This window comes from Acanthisitta chloris, unplaced genomic scaffold (assembly GCF_000695815.1).
Source record: "Acanthisitta chloris isolate BGI_N310 unplaced genomic scaffold, ASM69581v1 scaffold1123, whole genome shotgun sequence".
In the NCBI taxonomy this organism is placed as follows: Eukaryota; Metazoa; Chordata; class Aves; order Passeriformes; family Acanthisittidae; genus Acanthisitta; species Acanthisitta chloris.
The window spans coordinates 13,309-27,277 of NW_008664283.1; positions in this window are offsets into that span (position 1 = coordinate 13,309).

Sequence of the window (13,969 nt, forward strand, 5' to 3'; positions counted from 1 at the left end):
TTCAGCTACCAGTTACTTCACCAGTGAGGAATGCTTAACGTAATGTGACTGGACCAAGCTCTTACTTCTCCCGCATAAGCAAATGGTGACACTTTGCACTATAGTTTCACTCTTGTGTTTTGTTGCTGGATAGTCTTATGCTGTCAGTTGTCTTAATTTAGAAGTATCTATGGAGCTATAGATAAGTATATGATGGGAAGGTTTAAAAGCCAGTAATTTAATTTACTGAATTCTAACTTACCCTACATCTGAAGTTCAGAGCAGACACCAAACTGATCTGCACCATTGCTATGTTTTTCATATATTACAGTGATGCTTGTTGGCCTCACGAGGCTGAATGCCATTTGCTACCATAATAAAAAGGTAGCCTTTGCTCTAGGATCTTTAGTGCTTGCTGAAGTATTATCAGGAAAGTTAATATTTCTACTGCAGACTTGACTTTCACAGCCACTTCCCTTCTTTATTTGCCAAAATAAATCAAATTGGCCTCATTTTCCACAGGTAGAGTTTTCTGGCAAAGCCATGTTAGATTTTGAAAAACAGAATTTAATCAATCCACTTGTTTGCCAGTGACAGTTTGCAAAGAAGAAAGAACTTTCAACTTTTTGAAAGTATTTTAATTGCTGTTGTTGTTTTTTATGACATTCCACACTTTTTTTTCATGTATAAAATGAATTAGCTTTGAAACCTTCGAGAGTGCCAGTGCCTCTGTTTTGGGAAAGCTGATAGATGGATGTTTGGAGGAGTTAAGTAAATGTATAAGGCGAGGGTAATGCAAACTTCACAAACAATACAGTATAATCAAGACCCTCAGTGTCTGATGTCTTTATGATAAATAGACCAAACATTGAAAAATAATGCAAAACCAGATTTTTGGTTTTGCTGATGACGTTTTACCAATCCTGTCCCGTCCATTTCTTGCTGCCACCTGCTGAGGTGGGTTTTTGTTTGATGTTTATACCTGGTCCAAAGGAACTTGGCTAGAAGTGATTCCTTTGAATCCTCTGGGGCAGCTGGTTATTTGTTAAACAACCAAGTGGGACTGTCAAGTTTCTTCCTCAAAAACTATGAAGTTAATTAGTCACCACTGTTAGAGAAAGAGGGCAATGAAGCATACTTGATATGACTGCAAAGAATGATTGTCATAAGAGATAGATAAGTTGACTAGGGTAATATTTTCATTAAGTTCACTTTCTCATTCTTACGCAGTACAAACATCATATTTACAAACGGCTCTGGTACCTTCCCTAAATCTTCCTGCCCTTAGAAGAGTACTGCTGCATTTCAGGTTGTACTGAGGAGGCTGGAAGTAACTGCCATGATACTTTCAGAGACAGCAGATGGGATCAGTGTGAGGTACTGGTGAAGGATTATGACATTCATGGTAAAACTACACTTGATGTCATCGCAGATAGCGAGTAATAAACTACACCAGAATGGTATCTTCACACATCGACCACCACCACAAATTCATATGAACTATTTTTTATGAAGTACCTTCTGTTGTGTTTGACAATTTATCCTTTTGAAAATAGAATGTTACTGCTTGGTCCAATGACAAGTATCTCCAGTATTTTAACTTAATTTTATATGTATATGTATCCATTGTGTATACATACATAGACATGTATTTTATGGAGTATATATAAATATTATATATTCCATATTTCAGTAGGATTTGCACATTTCAGTAAGGTTGAAAATGTGGTGCTTGTTGTCCAATAATAGAGGAAGATGCAGCCCTTGCCCACAAAATATTTGATGAATGTATTTGACTGACTTAAGAAATTAAGTTGTTTTCTACAGTTAGCAGGCCTTTATTCTTATCAAGACTGTGGGGCTTTCCAATGTCAGGACACTTGGTGGGTGGATACTTCTCAGAAGAACAGAGGACTTATCAGTGTTTGCTTAGGATCTATGGCATTCTCAGCCATAAAAGTAGCTATGCTGTCTATAGCACTCATAAATCTTCACCTAGTCAAGGCTACTGTGTCTTGCTTCATGCAAGTTTGTGTTTTAAAAAATGAGCATAAACATTTTTCATCTAAAAATGAGCATGAAGCATGGTTGTAATCTCCTAACATCTTCATTCCTGGTTTTGAAAAGTTATACTATAATTCAGATTGCAAAATTGTCCAAATTGCATATCAGACCTGTCATTAAAATCTCTTTATCCTTACAAGGCAAGCATATTGCGCAGGCATGATCTCACCAGAGGGCACTGTTAGACACATTCTTACAGATCCTTTTCTTCTGGTGAAAATAATGTCTGGTCCTGGAAGAAATGGTGTGTTGGTGTTAGATTTTGATACACACTTTTCATAGGGGAGCTCTTGCTAATGAGTTAGATTGAACTGTTTTAGTCTTTTGATCTAGTTAAGCTACATTACTCCTATTGAGAAGTGGCCATTGTTACCAAAGATGACATTTCTGTAGGGGGCCCATCTTTATTTGTATGAATTAACTACACCATTTCAAACTCCATGGAAGTTATAAAAACTGATTCTAAACAGAACTCAATCTTTAGATTTCCACTAAAATATTAGCGGAAAAGCTAAGACATTTATCTTGTTCCTATTGATTTTTGTTGAACAGAATGGACAGGTAATATCACATAAACCCAGTAATTCAGCTTCAGATAATATATATACTTTTTATTAATTAAAACCATATACTCAGGCAATTTGACTACACAAAGGATCTCTGCATCTACACAGTTACAGATTTGTATTGCTATTAGGTGAATAAAGATAGTTGAAAAAGCTAAATAGTGGTAAAGTTTATGCTTCAAGTAATATTTTACTGTGGAAATAGTCTAGTTTTGCCAGGTCTCTTAAGACAAATCTTATTCCGATGTCTCTTCTTCCTGATTGTGTATCACCTGAATTCTTGCCTATATTTTTAATAGGAAAAAGTGTTTCAAGTTCTCTATTATCTGTTTGAACTTTTGCATGTGTATTTTTACTTCACTTTCTTTTGGTATTTCCCAAACCACCAAAATTAAATAATATACACCATATAAAAATGAATTTCATACATCAAATGAACATTGGCATTTTTTAATGATCAGCTACATTTATACTGACTGTACTCCAGCATCTATTATTTGTGAACTTCTATGGCTGTTTGGTCACAGATCAGATTTTTGGGTTTTAGATCAGTCCATTATCACTGGTCTGTTTGACTGTGGCTGCAGAGAGCAAGCTGCTATCGAAAGCCCAGGGTGGTTGGGGGGCATTTGGGGTGACCAGCAGTGAGGTGGTTTCCTGTAGTGGCATGGCAGCCATCTGCAGGGTGGCAGGAGATGGAGAATCAGTATTCTTCTTGCTCTAATTTAAATGCTTTCTGTCTCAGCTGTTCAAGTTTTCCTCATTAGGTTCTTGCACATAGTACTGGTAAAGCCGGCATTACTTTCATGCTGTTCATAAGTAGGAAGGTATTTGAAGGTATTATTATTTCAAGTATCTTGTTACGATTCATATTTACCAATCTATCTCACTAGTCCGTGTTTCACCCTGTATCCCTGTATCACAGGACCATGGAAAATAGTAAATACTGTGCAATTTTTTTATTATTTTATATTTATTTTCTAAAAAGGGCTGCAGATGAAAGCTGCAGAAGCACAGTCTGACCTTGATGAAAAAAAGTGTCTAATAAAAAGTATTTTTGCAGTAAGAGTGCACACAGCATTAGCTTGCAGTTCTTCAAGGAATCACTAGGTACAGGGATAAAGATATGTTATTGACGGTGTGCCTCAGTGGACGTCCTGATGGTGCATGCTCCCTGTGTCCTGGTCTCTGATTGTCTTGTCTCCAGAGATAAGCAAATATCATAGCTGCTTTCCTGCAGGGTAAATGAGAGGGAAGAAAGGGGTCCAGTGCCCTTCCAGGCTTCATCCCAATACAGTATGTAGCAAAGCTGGGGTATGTCAGGCTCAGGATCTTTGCAGTGCTTTCTGATTGTGATTTTGGACATTGTCTCAGTATAGTTAATGTTCCAAGAAACCTTTGGCAAATTTCCTCAAAAAGGCATTTGAAGAAACAAAGCTATCATGGGTTAAGAGGGAAGGATTTTTCCTGGATTAATGATTGTTTAATAGAAAACAAAGGGTAGGGCTAGGATTCGGTTTAAGGTTAGCTTTCGTAATGAAAGGAAATTGCTAACGAAGTCACACATAGACGTGCAGATAAACAGATATTCCTGGGACTTCTGTTGTTCAGTATATCCATCCGGGCTTATTGAAAGGAGTTGATTCCTAGGGTTGCAAAGTTTGTTGTTACTGCAGACCCACTCTCACAGGGTACATCTAATGTGTATCCGCATCTTAGGTATAGGATGTGGACTTAGTAACCCACTTAAAAAGTTGGTAGAAAGCTTGCAAAGATAGCCTTTAAACCTCGTTTTAGTACTAGCTAAGATGGCAGCCATCACAGTGATACTGGACAAGTTTTTGTAGCTATTTCAATAGCTTTGGGTAAGGAGCAGGTTATTAACAAGCGCTGACACTTTAGTTCCTTTCTGCACAAACTCTGCACTGGAGATCCTAATAAAACAGATATGTTATAACAGTGGAACATCAATGAGTTCTTGGGACTTCTAAGCATGTCACTTCCTTTTATATTATGTGTTTTGTATTTTCTGCTGATTTTTCTGCAAGCCCATTTGATTATACTTAGTGCAGCCTTGATGCAATGTGCTTGAATTGCTGTATCAGTGAGATTTGCTAAAATAAGTCACACATGAATTGTAGGCCATTATCTATCATTAACTCATCTAGAATTTCGTGGCGAACTAAGTGCTATGTATAATGTGTTTTCTCAATTGCTGCTGGCTGTGTTGTCTATCAGAATATGGCTGATAGTTACAGTCACTTGCAGTTTAGATACACAGAAACCAGTTTTGGGAAAAAATGGTTTTAATTAATAGTTGCTAACATATAAAATTAGTTACCTCAATTAATTTAGAGATTTAAATTAAAATTTATAATGTGTTTATTTTAGGCTTGTTAGCTGCATACAGTGTCCATGAAATTCATATCCACGGAGAAAAAAAGAACCAGAAAAATAAACTTGGGCTCTTTTTTTCAAGATATATCTACTACAAAAAAAAAGGTATTCAGTTGATGTTTTTACTTTCCAATACTTTGTTTTGTTAAAGAAATTTCATTTTCACTTGTAACTGAGCTCTAAGAGTTGCCTGCTAGTATTTATAATTCCCTTAATCGTTTAAAGTCAATTTTCAACTGATGAGTTCAAGACCAAAAAAAACCAAATTGTCTAGCAAATACAAACTCTTATCATCATACTACTCTAGGGAACACTTAGGACCAGGGTCAGATTTTCATGCCTCAAAAGTTGCAAGTAGATGTCTAGTGAAATACAGTCTACCTATCCTATGCAGTATCATCATATCTGCCAGCAAAAAATAAAACCATCACAAATAGTTGTGGGTGTTCTCTTTCCTTTTGAGAATGGTGGTACAGTGAATACTGTTGCTATGCGTGTGTGTGTGTGTGTGTGTGTGTGTTTAGGAGGAAATCCTCTTTGGTTTGGAGAAGCCACTGCACAAGACACCTGCTCCTATTCAGCCTCTTCTGAATGGCAGGGATCCTGCCCTTCCTTCCCTCTTTTACTCTTTCAATTGAGAATATTTTTCAGTGCTGGTTCCCAGCAATATGAGTTCAGCCATTATCAAGACCCATAGGCTCTCTAACAGTGCGTATTTGCATCTTAAGATGACTGAATACTTCTGAAAAATCTCTGCAGCTCTTTTTTGTGGGGATACTTGATCTTCTGCTGGTTTCTGTTTTGTTAATACTTCATGTCAGTTTGTCCACTGATATTTTGTGGAGAAAATGAGTTGTAAGAAGGCCTATGATCTCTTCGCTGCCCACCTTCAGTGTTTAGAACTGTGAGGACAGAATGTCCTCTATGAAAGGAACATTGACAGACTGGTATATCTCCCTGTTTCTTCTCATTTCTATTTGTTTCATCTCATTTTATTTAATTTCCTGGAGACTAGATACTGCTTTGCTCAATGTTTGTCTTCCAGTAATTAACAGACCGTTTCCACTAATATTAATGGAAACATATAAACATATTAATAAATAATTTCATGGTATAAAGAATTGCAGAGTTTCCCTTTTATGGCATAAGACAACTTAAAATATTCTTTTACTGGGCTGACTAGAATTTTATTGTCTTTTATCAGATTTGCAATCCGGCAAGATCATCCTCAGACTCATGTGAGCTTCTATTTCTAGATTTATGTTTTTTTCTGTGTTCAAATTTGTCTTTTCGAATTCTACTTTTTCCTACAAGTTGTAGATAGCTTTCTTCACAGGGCTGTTTTAAAGAAATATCCTGAATGATACACATTTTTTAAAGACTAAAAGGGATTGTGTCCTTTGTCCCGTAATACTAATTGGGAGATAGTGCATGTTGCTATTGTCTCAGATGTAGTGCTGCTTTGATACAATTTGCACTTTTTGTGTCTGGGTTTGGTTACTGAATGGTATACATTATGCTTATATTCAGTTAAATATCGTGATTGTATTTGTTTAGCTTAATGTAGATATGTTGGAAAATGAAGAAAAGTGGCTTGGTAAAGCACCGACCTACAAACACTTCTTGTGGAATTAATACCATTTGCTTTTACATGCTTCTGATGAGCAATGATTTCAGCGATGAACTTGTCAGAGTGAGAGGTAAAAGTCTGTGTTCATTAACTCAGGAAAATAAAAGCTTAATAAGATTGAAAAGGGTAAGGAACAAGGGGACTGACATGAAAGGGTAACAGAATGAAAAATTTCAGGGACTTGAGTGACTTGTAAGGTGAGACATGATTAATCTCATTCAGAGGCTGTAAAAAAGCTAGTTGATCATTCTGCTCTTCACTGGTCACAAGTTCCCAAAGAGAAAAAAAGATTAATCTTATTGCCTGGATGGGCAGGTGGAAGGCACTGTACTGCAGCTCTGGACCTAAAGTGCTGTTCAGTAGAGAAGAGGTAAAGAATTGGCAGAAATGGAAGTAAATATGAACCTGGGTTCAGTGTTGCATCCAACTATTGTTAGAGATAGTTACAAAAATTTGTAATTTGCTCAAGTTTTAAAGGACTTTTTCTACAACTTTAATTAACAGTTTTTCATATTCAGACTGCTAACATCTTCATTTTGAGAACCAGCTTGTTCCCTTTTTTTTATCATTTTTCACTGTCATGGTTTTGTAGATGCTTTTTCAGAATCTTTGTGTATATTAACCACATTTTTTACTTAGCCTTGTGGTTATCATTCTTGTCTCTCTGATGATGTTATCACTAAAGAATTCGTATGGTGTATGTTTACAAAATTCTGAAAGTTTCTTCTTAGAAATTTCCCAGTTAAATCTGCATAATTAAATAAATACATAAATGTGTATTTTTCAACTTTTTAACTTATCAGCACAGTTCATTAAAGATAATGGGATTGCATTTAAACAGAACTCTATCATAGAATTGTTCTTAAGCCAAACTGCATAACCTTCTCTTTCTCCCTCTCTATATACACAAAAGCAGACGATATATGTATGTTGAAAATAAAATTCTAATATAAATCTGGCATTTATTTTTCTATATATTTAGTTAATTTACAGTATCCAGATAAACTGGTATTGATTTTAATTCTGGAAACTGAAATCGTAACTATTAATATGAATATATTTGCTTATGCAAGACCTCAGTGCCAACTTTTGCCATTAAGATTAGGTAAAGTACATGTTGGCCACATTTTAACTATGAGTTCTTAAAATAGTTTAAACATGTAAGTAAACAAGCCACAGTACATATAGGCAGTGTAATTTTTTTTAAAAGGTCATCTCTGTAAGTCAACTACAAATCACTCTTTTTGTTGCTAGTCAAGTCTTGTTGCTACTATTTATGTTATGAAAGTTCTATTTAAATATATTAAAAATGCTTTCTTTTTTTTTTATTGCTGGATAATTCAGACCCCATTATTGACACTCTTTTCTGATTTATTTTTAGTTTCTTTATTCAGAAATGTCTTCTAAATTTAGGGAGGCATAAAGTTGACAAAAAGCTGCATATGTTTTTCCAACCCTCTTCCAATTGCCTGACACTTTGTCAAGAGTGTAAAATTATGTAGCAGAAAGTAAAATATGTATTAAACAGGATTCAATCATCCTGAAAGGGGAACTGTTTTGGTTTGGTTTTCTCCCATTATTTGCTGCCTTTTTTTTCCCCCTCTATGTGTCCATGTCTTGTTTTCCCCTGCTTTTAAGCAAAATGGTGTGCTTTATCATAGTGCTTTGCTTTGGATCCTAGCTCACTGATATAATTCAATGCAGAGCTCTTTTTTATTGTATTTTTATTTCAGCCAGCCATGTTTTGCACAATAGTGTATGGTTTGGACACTTGAAAATTCAAACGAAAAGGGGAATTTTTACCTCAGAGTAGTTTTTGACCAACTTTTCTATGTGGAACATGCTATTTGTAGAATGTTGCCAAGCACAGTTTGACATTTTCAGCTATTTTGGACAGAACACTCAAAGGCTAAGGCACACATTAGCACTTTTTAAAGCAACTTCAGGGCAGCTATGCAAATTTTTCATTACATCTAACTCATATCCAAGTGGATTTGGGCTGAATTTGCAAAGACTGCTCTTTTTTTTTGCCCCCTGTGAAACAGGTCTTTCTTTCTGTGAGGGTTTCTTTATTTTCCTGCATGGGTTATGTGAAACAGGCTTTAAAACTTTGGTATGAGTCTGAGAGTAATGCTAACCATGAATTTGAGGCAGTGGAGAATTAGTAGCAGCTCCAGTTATCAGTGGGTGCGAAGGTCTCTGTCATTAAGGACGCACAACTAAATAAACATGCTGGGATATGATTGCTTTATTGCTCTTTGCTCGTTTTATGTCATTTTATTGCCGTACTAATGACTATAGAATTAGGTGTGTAAGGGAGTTCTGAAAATGCAGAACTAAAGGAGGTATACAGAAAAGTGTGTGCTTCCCATAGAGATTCCAACTTCTCATCATGGATGATGGAGAGACTAATTTACTTTGCATAGATAAATGAGGGTAGCGAGAGAGGCACAGAGGGACTTAAAGGAAAGATCCATTTCTAGGCTTCATCCTCACTTTAGTGCACCTGATGATTTCTATGTGCCTTTGTAGTGGCCCCAGTGGGAGAGGCTGTGTCATTTCAAATAGTGCTTTTTTTCCTCCACCATTAGCCAAATGGTATATTACTGATCCAGGCCCTATGCATGAAAATACGCAAATAAGAATTAATTTTATATATGTTTAACTATTTAATAAAATACTCTAATTTCTGATATGGCCAAAATCAATCTGACTTACTGGTGTAACAGTATCACTTCTGAGGACAGAAAGTACTGATGGGCTAATAATTTTACTGCTTCCTCTTTTGCATGCACTGCAGTTTACAAGATCAATAAACAATGTAGTGCCTCAGCAGACCTACAATTTAGACTGTAAGAATCTGTTCTTGACTAAAGTCCTGTTGTATCTAAATAAGGGGAGCTAGTTTCATCCCAGGTGTTTAGAAGTGATTTTCTGTGTTGTCAATTTCCACCAAGGAAAAGAGCAGTGTATGACCCATAAGGTTTCTAGTAATGTAAAAAGTAAAGCAAAGAATGTTGTCTTAGCTGAAACAGGTGGATATTTTTGTGTATGAAAACCTAAAAATGACATACTTTTATTTGTATCTTAATAGCATGAAGTTACATTGGGGATGCAGAAAATAAATTGACTTTCAGAACTTTATGAGTGACCAGTTTATATTTTGTTTGTATTTAAGAGTTGCTCATAAATGTACAGACTACACATATATAAGAATTTATGGAATTAATAGGTAACATTGAAATAAATATGCATAAAGTAATAAAAAGATAGTGACTGCCCAAATAAAGCTTAGCATTTAGAAGTGCAGTTCACCCGAGAAAAGTCAGCAAGGCTGCAAGAGTTGTAAAGTAGTTCTCAAGGTTACTACAAAATGTCCCTTTGTTTCATTCATGCCTTCATTCTTTTTGAAACTCTCTCCACATAGTCAAATTAAACTTGTTTTTCTTTCAGGCTTTTCTGCTACAAATCCTGTTTTACTATGTTGTTTGCCCAGTACCTAAACATTAGTCATCCAAAGAGCAGGGAATCTTTTATTCATACACTTCTATGTCAACAGAACTGCAGTCTTAAAAACCATTTTCTTTCCTATTCGCTATATGTAATCCTTCCAGATAGTATTTCATGACATTGTATAAATTCTATGCTTTTTTATTCTAGTGGAATAAAAAAAGTGGAAGAAAATCTGGCATCAGTATTGTCTGATGACTTAAGCATTTTCTTTAATCTTCAGAAATGCCTTTGTACTTTGAGTGAAAGCTATATTCTCAGTCTTTATAATCCAAATAAGAATTTTATTTAGGAGCATGGCTGGTTTGCATTGCAGGTAGCTTAGCATTTATTTTCCTCTTATTGGCTGCAGGTCTTACCCAGAGGTGAGGATGGAAACACAGCCTAAGAAATCAGCCTTCCCTCATCATATGGAGAACTGAAGCTTCTGTTCTCTGTCATTTTTTTTTAAATGTAAGTAAAGTTTGCTGCATGCTTCATTTACCTCCTTGCTTGCTAGAAACTATATCATTGGCTGTCCTATTTTACCATGCCATTCACTCATTCAGGAGTTGATGGTTGGTTGGTGATGCAGTAGTTGTAAAGATCATGTGCTTCTGAAAGCCATATAAATATCTGTGAAGTTAGAGAAACTGGTGATAGGTTGGTGGAAGTTATGCACATGCCATAAAGTTTTGTTAAATTATATCATTATTTTGTTTCCCAAGACTGTGTGTGCTCCTTATTAAGCAATTGTTCCTTCATCATACCTTATTACTTTCTCCAGTTCAGATTTTCCAATATCCTTCTGGGAAAAGTTGAACAGAAGACCTGTGAATCACTAGTTGCTTCTTTCTTATTTTAAAAATTTGTATGCTTTAATCAGCTGATTAAGGACTTTGCAACTCCAACATGTGTTGACCTTGAAGACCTTGTCCTTGAAAGGTGATGATTTTTTTCTACTGATTTTATTAGACTTTGAATGATCAGCTTTTCACAGTTCTGGACCTTAAATATGCAACACTTCAAAAAATATTTTTTGCCTTTCCACTTTTTTAAGTCAACTCTACCTTGAACATTTTCCTCTGACCCCCAGTGAGCTCCAAGGTTCTTGTTCCTTCTTACTCAGAAGCAACTCATGTGTTTTGAATTCAGTCCCACTTGGTTCATCACAATGACTTTTCACGCATTCTTCCTGTTTAATTATATAACACTACTTTTGCTCAATTTGTGCAAACATCCTTTGGACTTGTTACAATTTGATTTTCTGTCAAGGATGGTTCCAAAGAAGAGAAAATGATGGGCAGAGGAAATAATGCTGGTGTATATCTTATTTGCAATTCTAATCACAGCTTTGTGAATTTGAACATGTTAGTAAAGAGCACTTCACTCAAGTGCACATTACCGCAGAACTTGCTAAACATGCCTAAGAATAATGCTACTCCAATCTGGGCAAATTAGATGGATAACATCATTTGCAGCAGTTGTTAATTATGTATCAGCTGCAATCACAGCATAATTCTGTTAATTGCTTATCACACTGAAGTTAACTTTCTGTCATTTATATTTATTCAATTTGTAATTAGAATAATACACTTGATATTGTTCACTGACTACTTTAAAAAAGAGTGTTCGTGATGCAAATGTTCAGCAACATAGGACTAGAAGAGATCTCAGTCATCACCTTGGCTGATGTCACCAACTCATATAATATTCATAAATTTCTCTCCGTGTCTTAAAACCAGTTAGTTTCCTCACACTGGCTACCCAAATGGAGAAGGTTTGTTGCAGTTCTGTAATCCTGACATATTTACAGTCTTTCACTTGCCAGCCTCTTATTTATGCCTTTGTTCTTACAGCAGCATTGTTTTATTGTCCAAATAATTTTCCCCCTATGATGTTTACTGTGCACGATTTATTTTTAGAATAAACTCCATCTCACTTTTCACTTCCCTGAGATGGGCAAACCAACTCCTTTTAGTCCCCTTCGCTAAGCTCTACATTCTTGTGCCCTGAACATGGCTGGCAAGCCATTAGTGCTCCTTAATTCCAGCTGTAATGGCTGCTTTTAACTCCTCTCCTCGTGCAGATGGAAGCAGAAATGCCATTCACTGTCAGATGAATGACAAATAGCAGGAGGTGCTGGCACTAGGAAATGTGTCCAGAAGTACTGGTAGAAGCAAATGGCTGACTTCTTATTTTGGCTAAATTAGCATATATGGCAATGTTTTAATTAAAACTGTTTGAGACAGCTACGTCAATCTCAAACCAAGTCCATCATGGTAATTTAATGTGCATATGCACCTAAAAAATAGGGAATACTGTTGTAATTTAGCCTGTGATTCTTAGGGAATAAAAATTGAGAATTGAGACGCTGGTGGACAACTGAACAACAATCCTGTACTGGGAAGAGAGTTATAGGACTGGATGGAACAAAGCTGTCCCAGGAGCAGAGGGCCAATAGCATCCTGGGCTGTATTAGTAGAACTAAGGGAGTGGTTCTTTCCTTTCACTCAGCACTTGTTAGATTGTATCCAAAATGGTGCGTCCAGTTTTGTCCTCTCCCTGTCCACCCATCTCTTTCTTTCATTGGGGAAATGCATAGATCAGCTGGAGGAGGTTCAGTGGAGGGCCAACCACGATGGTCACGGGCTGGAACGACCTGCCCAATTGAGAAGAAGCTAATGGACCAGAGTTGTTTCAGTCTGCATATGGCTTTGGAGTAGGAACCCTCATAACAGCCTCTGATATCTTAAGGCTGTTTGTGAAAAGATGGTCTTTCACTGTGGAGCAGGAGGGAGGACAGGAGACTGTGGTCATAAGTTGAAATGAGAAAATTTCAGACTGGATGAAAGGAGAAGAATTCCCACTTTGAGGACTAGGAGAGACCAGATACAGTGGAGGAACAGAGTGCCCAGAGAGGTTAGGTAGCCCCCATTCTTCAAAACATTTCAAGATATGATTGGTTAAAGCTCTTAGCAACCTGGTCTAACTTGCACTGAGAAGAGCGTTGAACTTGATGATCTGAGATCTTTGAAGAAAAGTATTAAGAATGTAGTCAGTATTCCTCATGTCCATGGTGGTATTTCATACAGTTCCTCCTTTTGAACTCATAAAACTGATTATTGGGTGTTACACAGTTGCCCCGTCTTTTAGTTCACTTGTGTCTCTCTCTTGTGTATTTCACATGTGTATCTCTCTCTTGTGTATTATTTATTTATTTATTTATATTTCTCTTTTCCCCTTTTCTTTCTCTTTTTACATTTCTTTTTTTTCCTTTTTCTCTTCAAAACAATATAGTACAGCACTCTGCTACTTTAGCAATTTAAATTCTCTTCAGTCTTGGAAATTAATATTTACAGAACTCACTTATTCAAAGTGGACTGTCACCTTAGATACTTTCTCATGTGTCTAATTAAAGCAATGTTATCTGGAAGATTGTTTAATTTTAGGTATATTCAGGGAATTTAATCAGTAGAGAGCACGGTTCACAGCTGCTTTCTCTCTATAATCAGATGAAATGATGTATATCCTTATTGCATTGTTTTGAAAAAATGCCAAAACTTTGGAGTGCAGCAACTTTTTTGTGTCTTCTGAGATAAATTTAACAGAGCAGTTGTGATAGAGTATAGTTTTGACAAGGCAACTTAACTTTGAGTGAAGAGCTGCTCCTGTGGCTGCATCTACACTGTAGGGTAAGTGCATCACAGTCCTGGTCCTGGGAGATGCACCTGAATAGTGCCCCAGCAAGGTGAGGAAGTGACCTGTGTCTTCTATGTACCTTGTATTTCTGGTTGCCCAGGCCAGAGGAGATATCAGCTAGGCAATCAGCCTGCATGCTTGG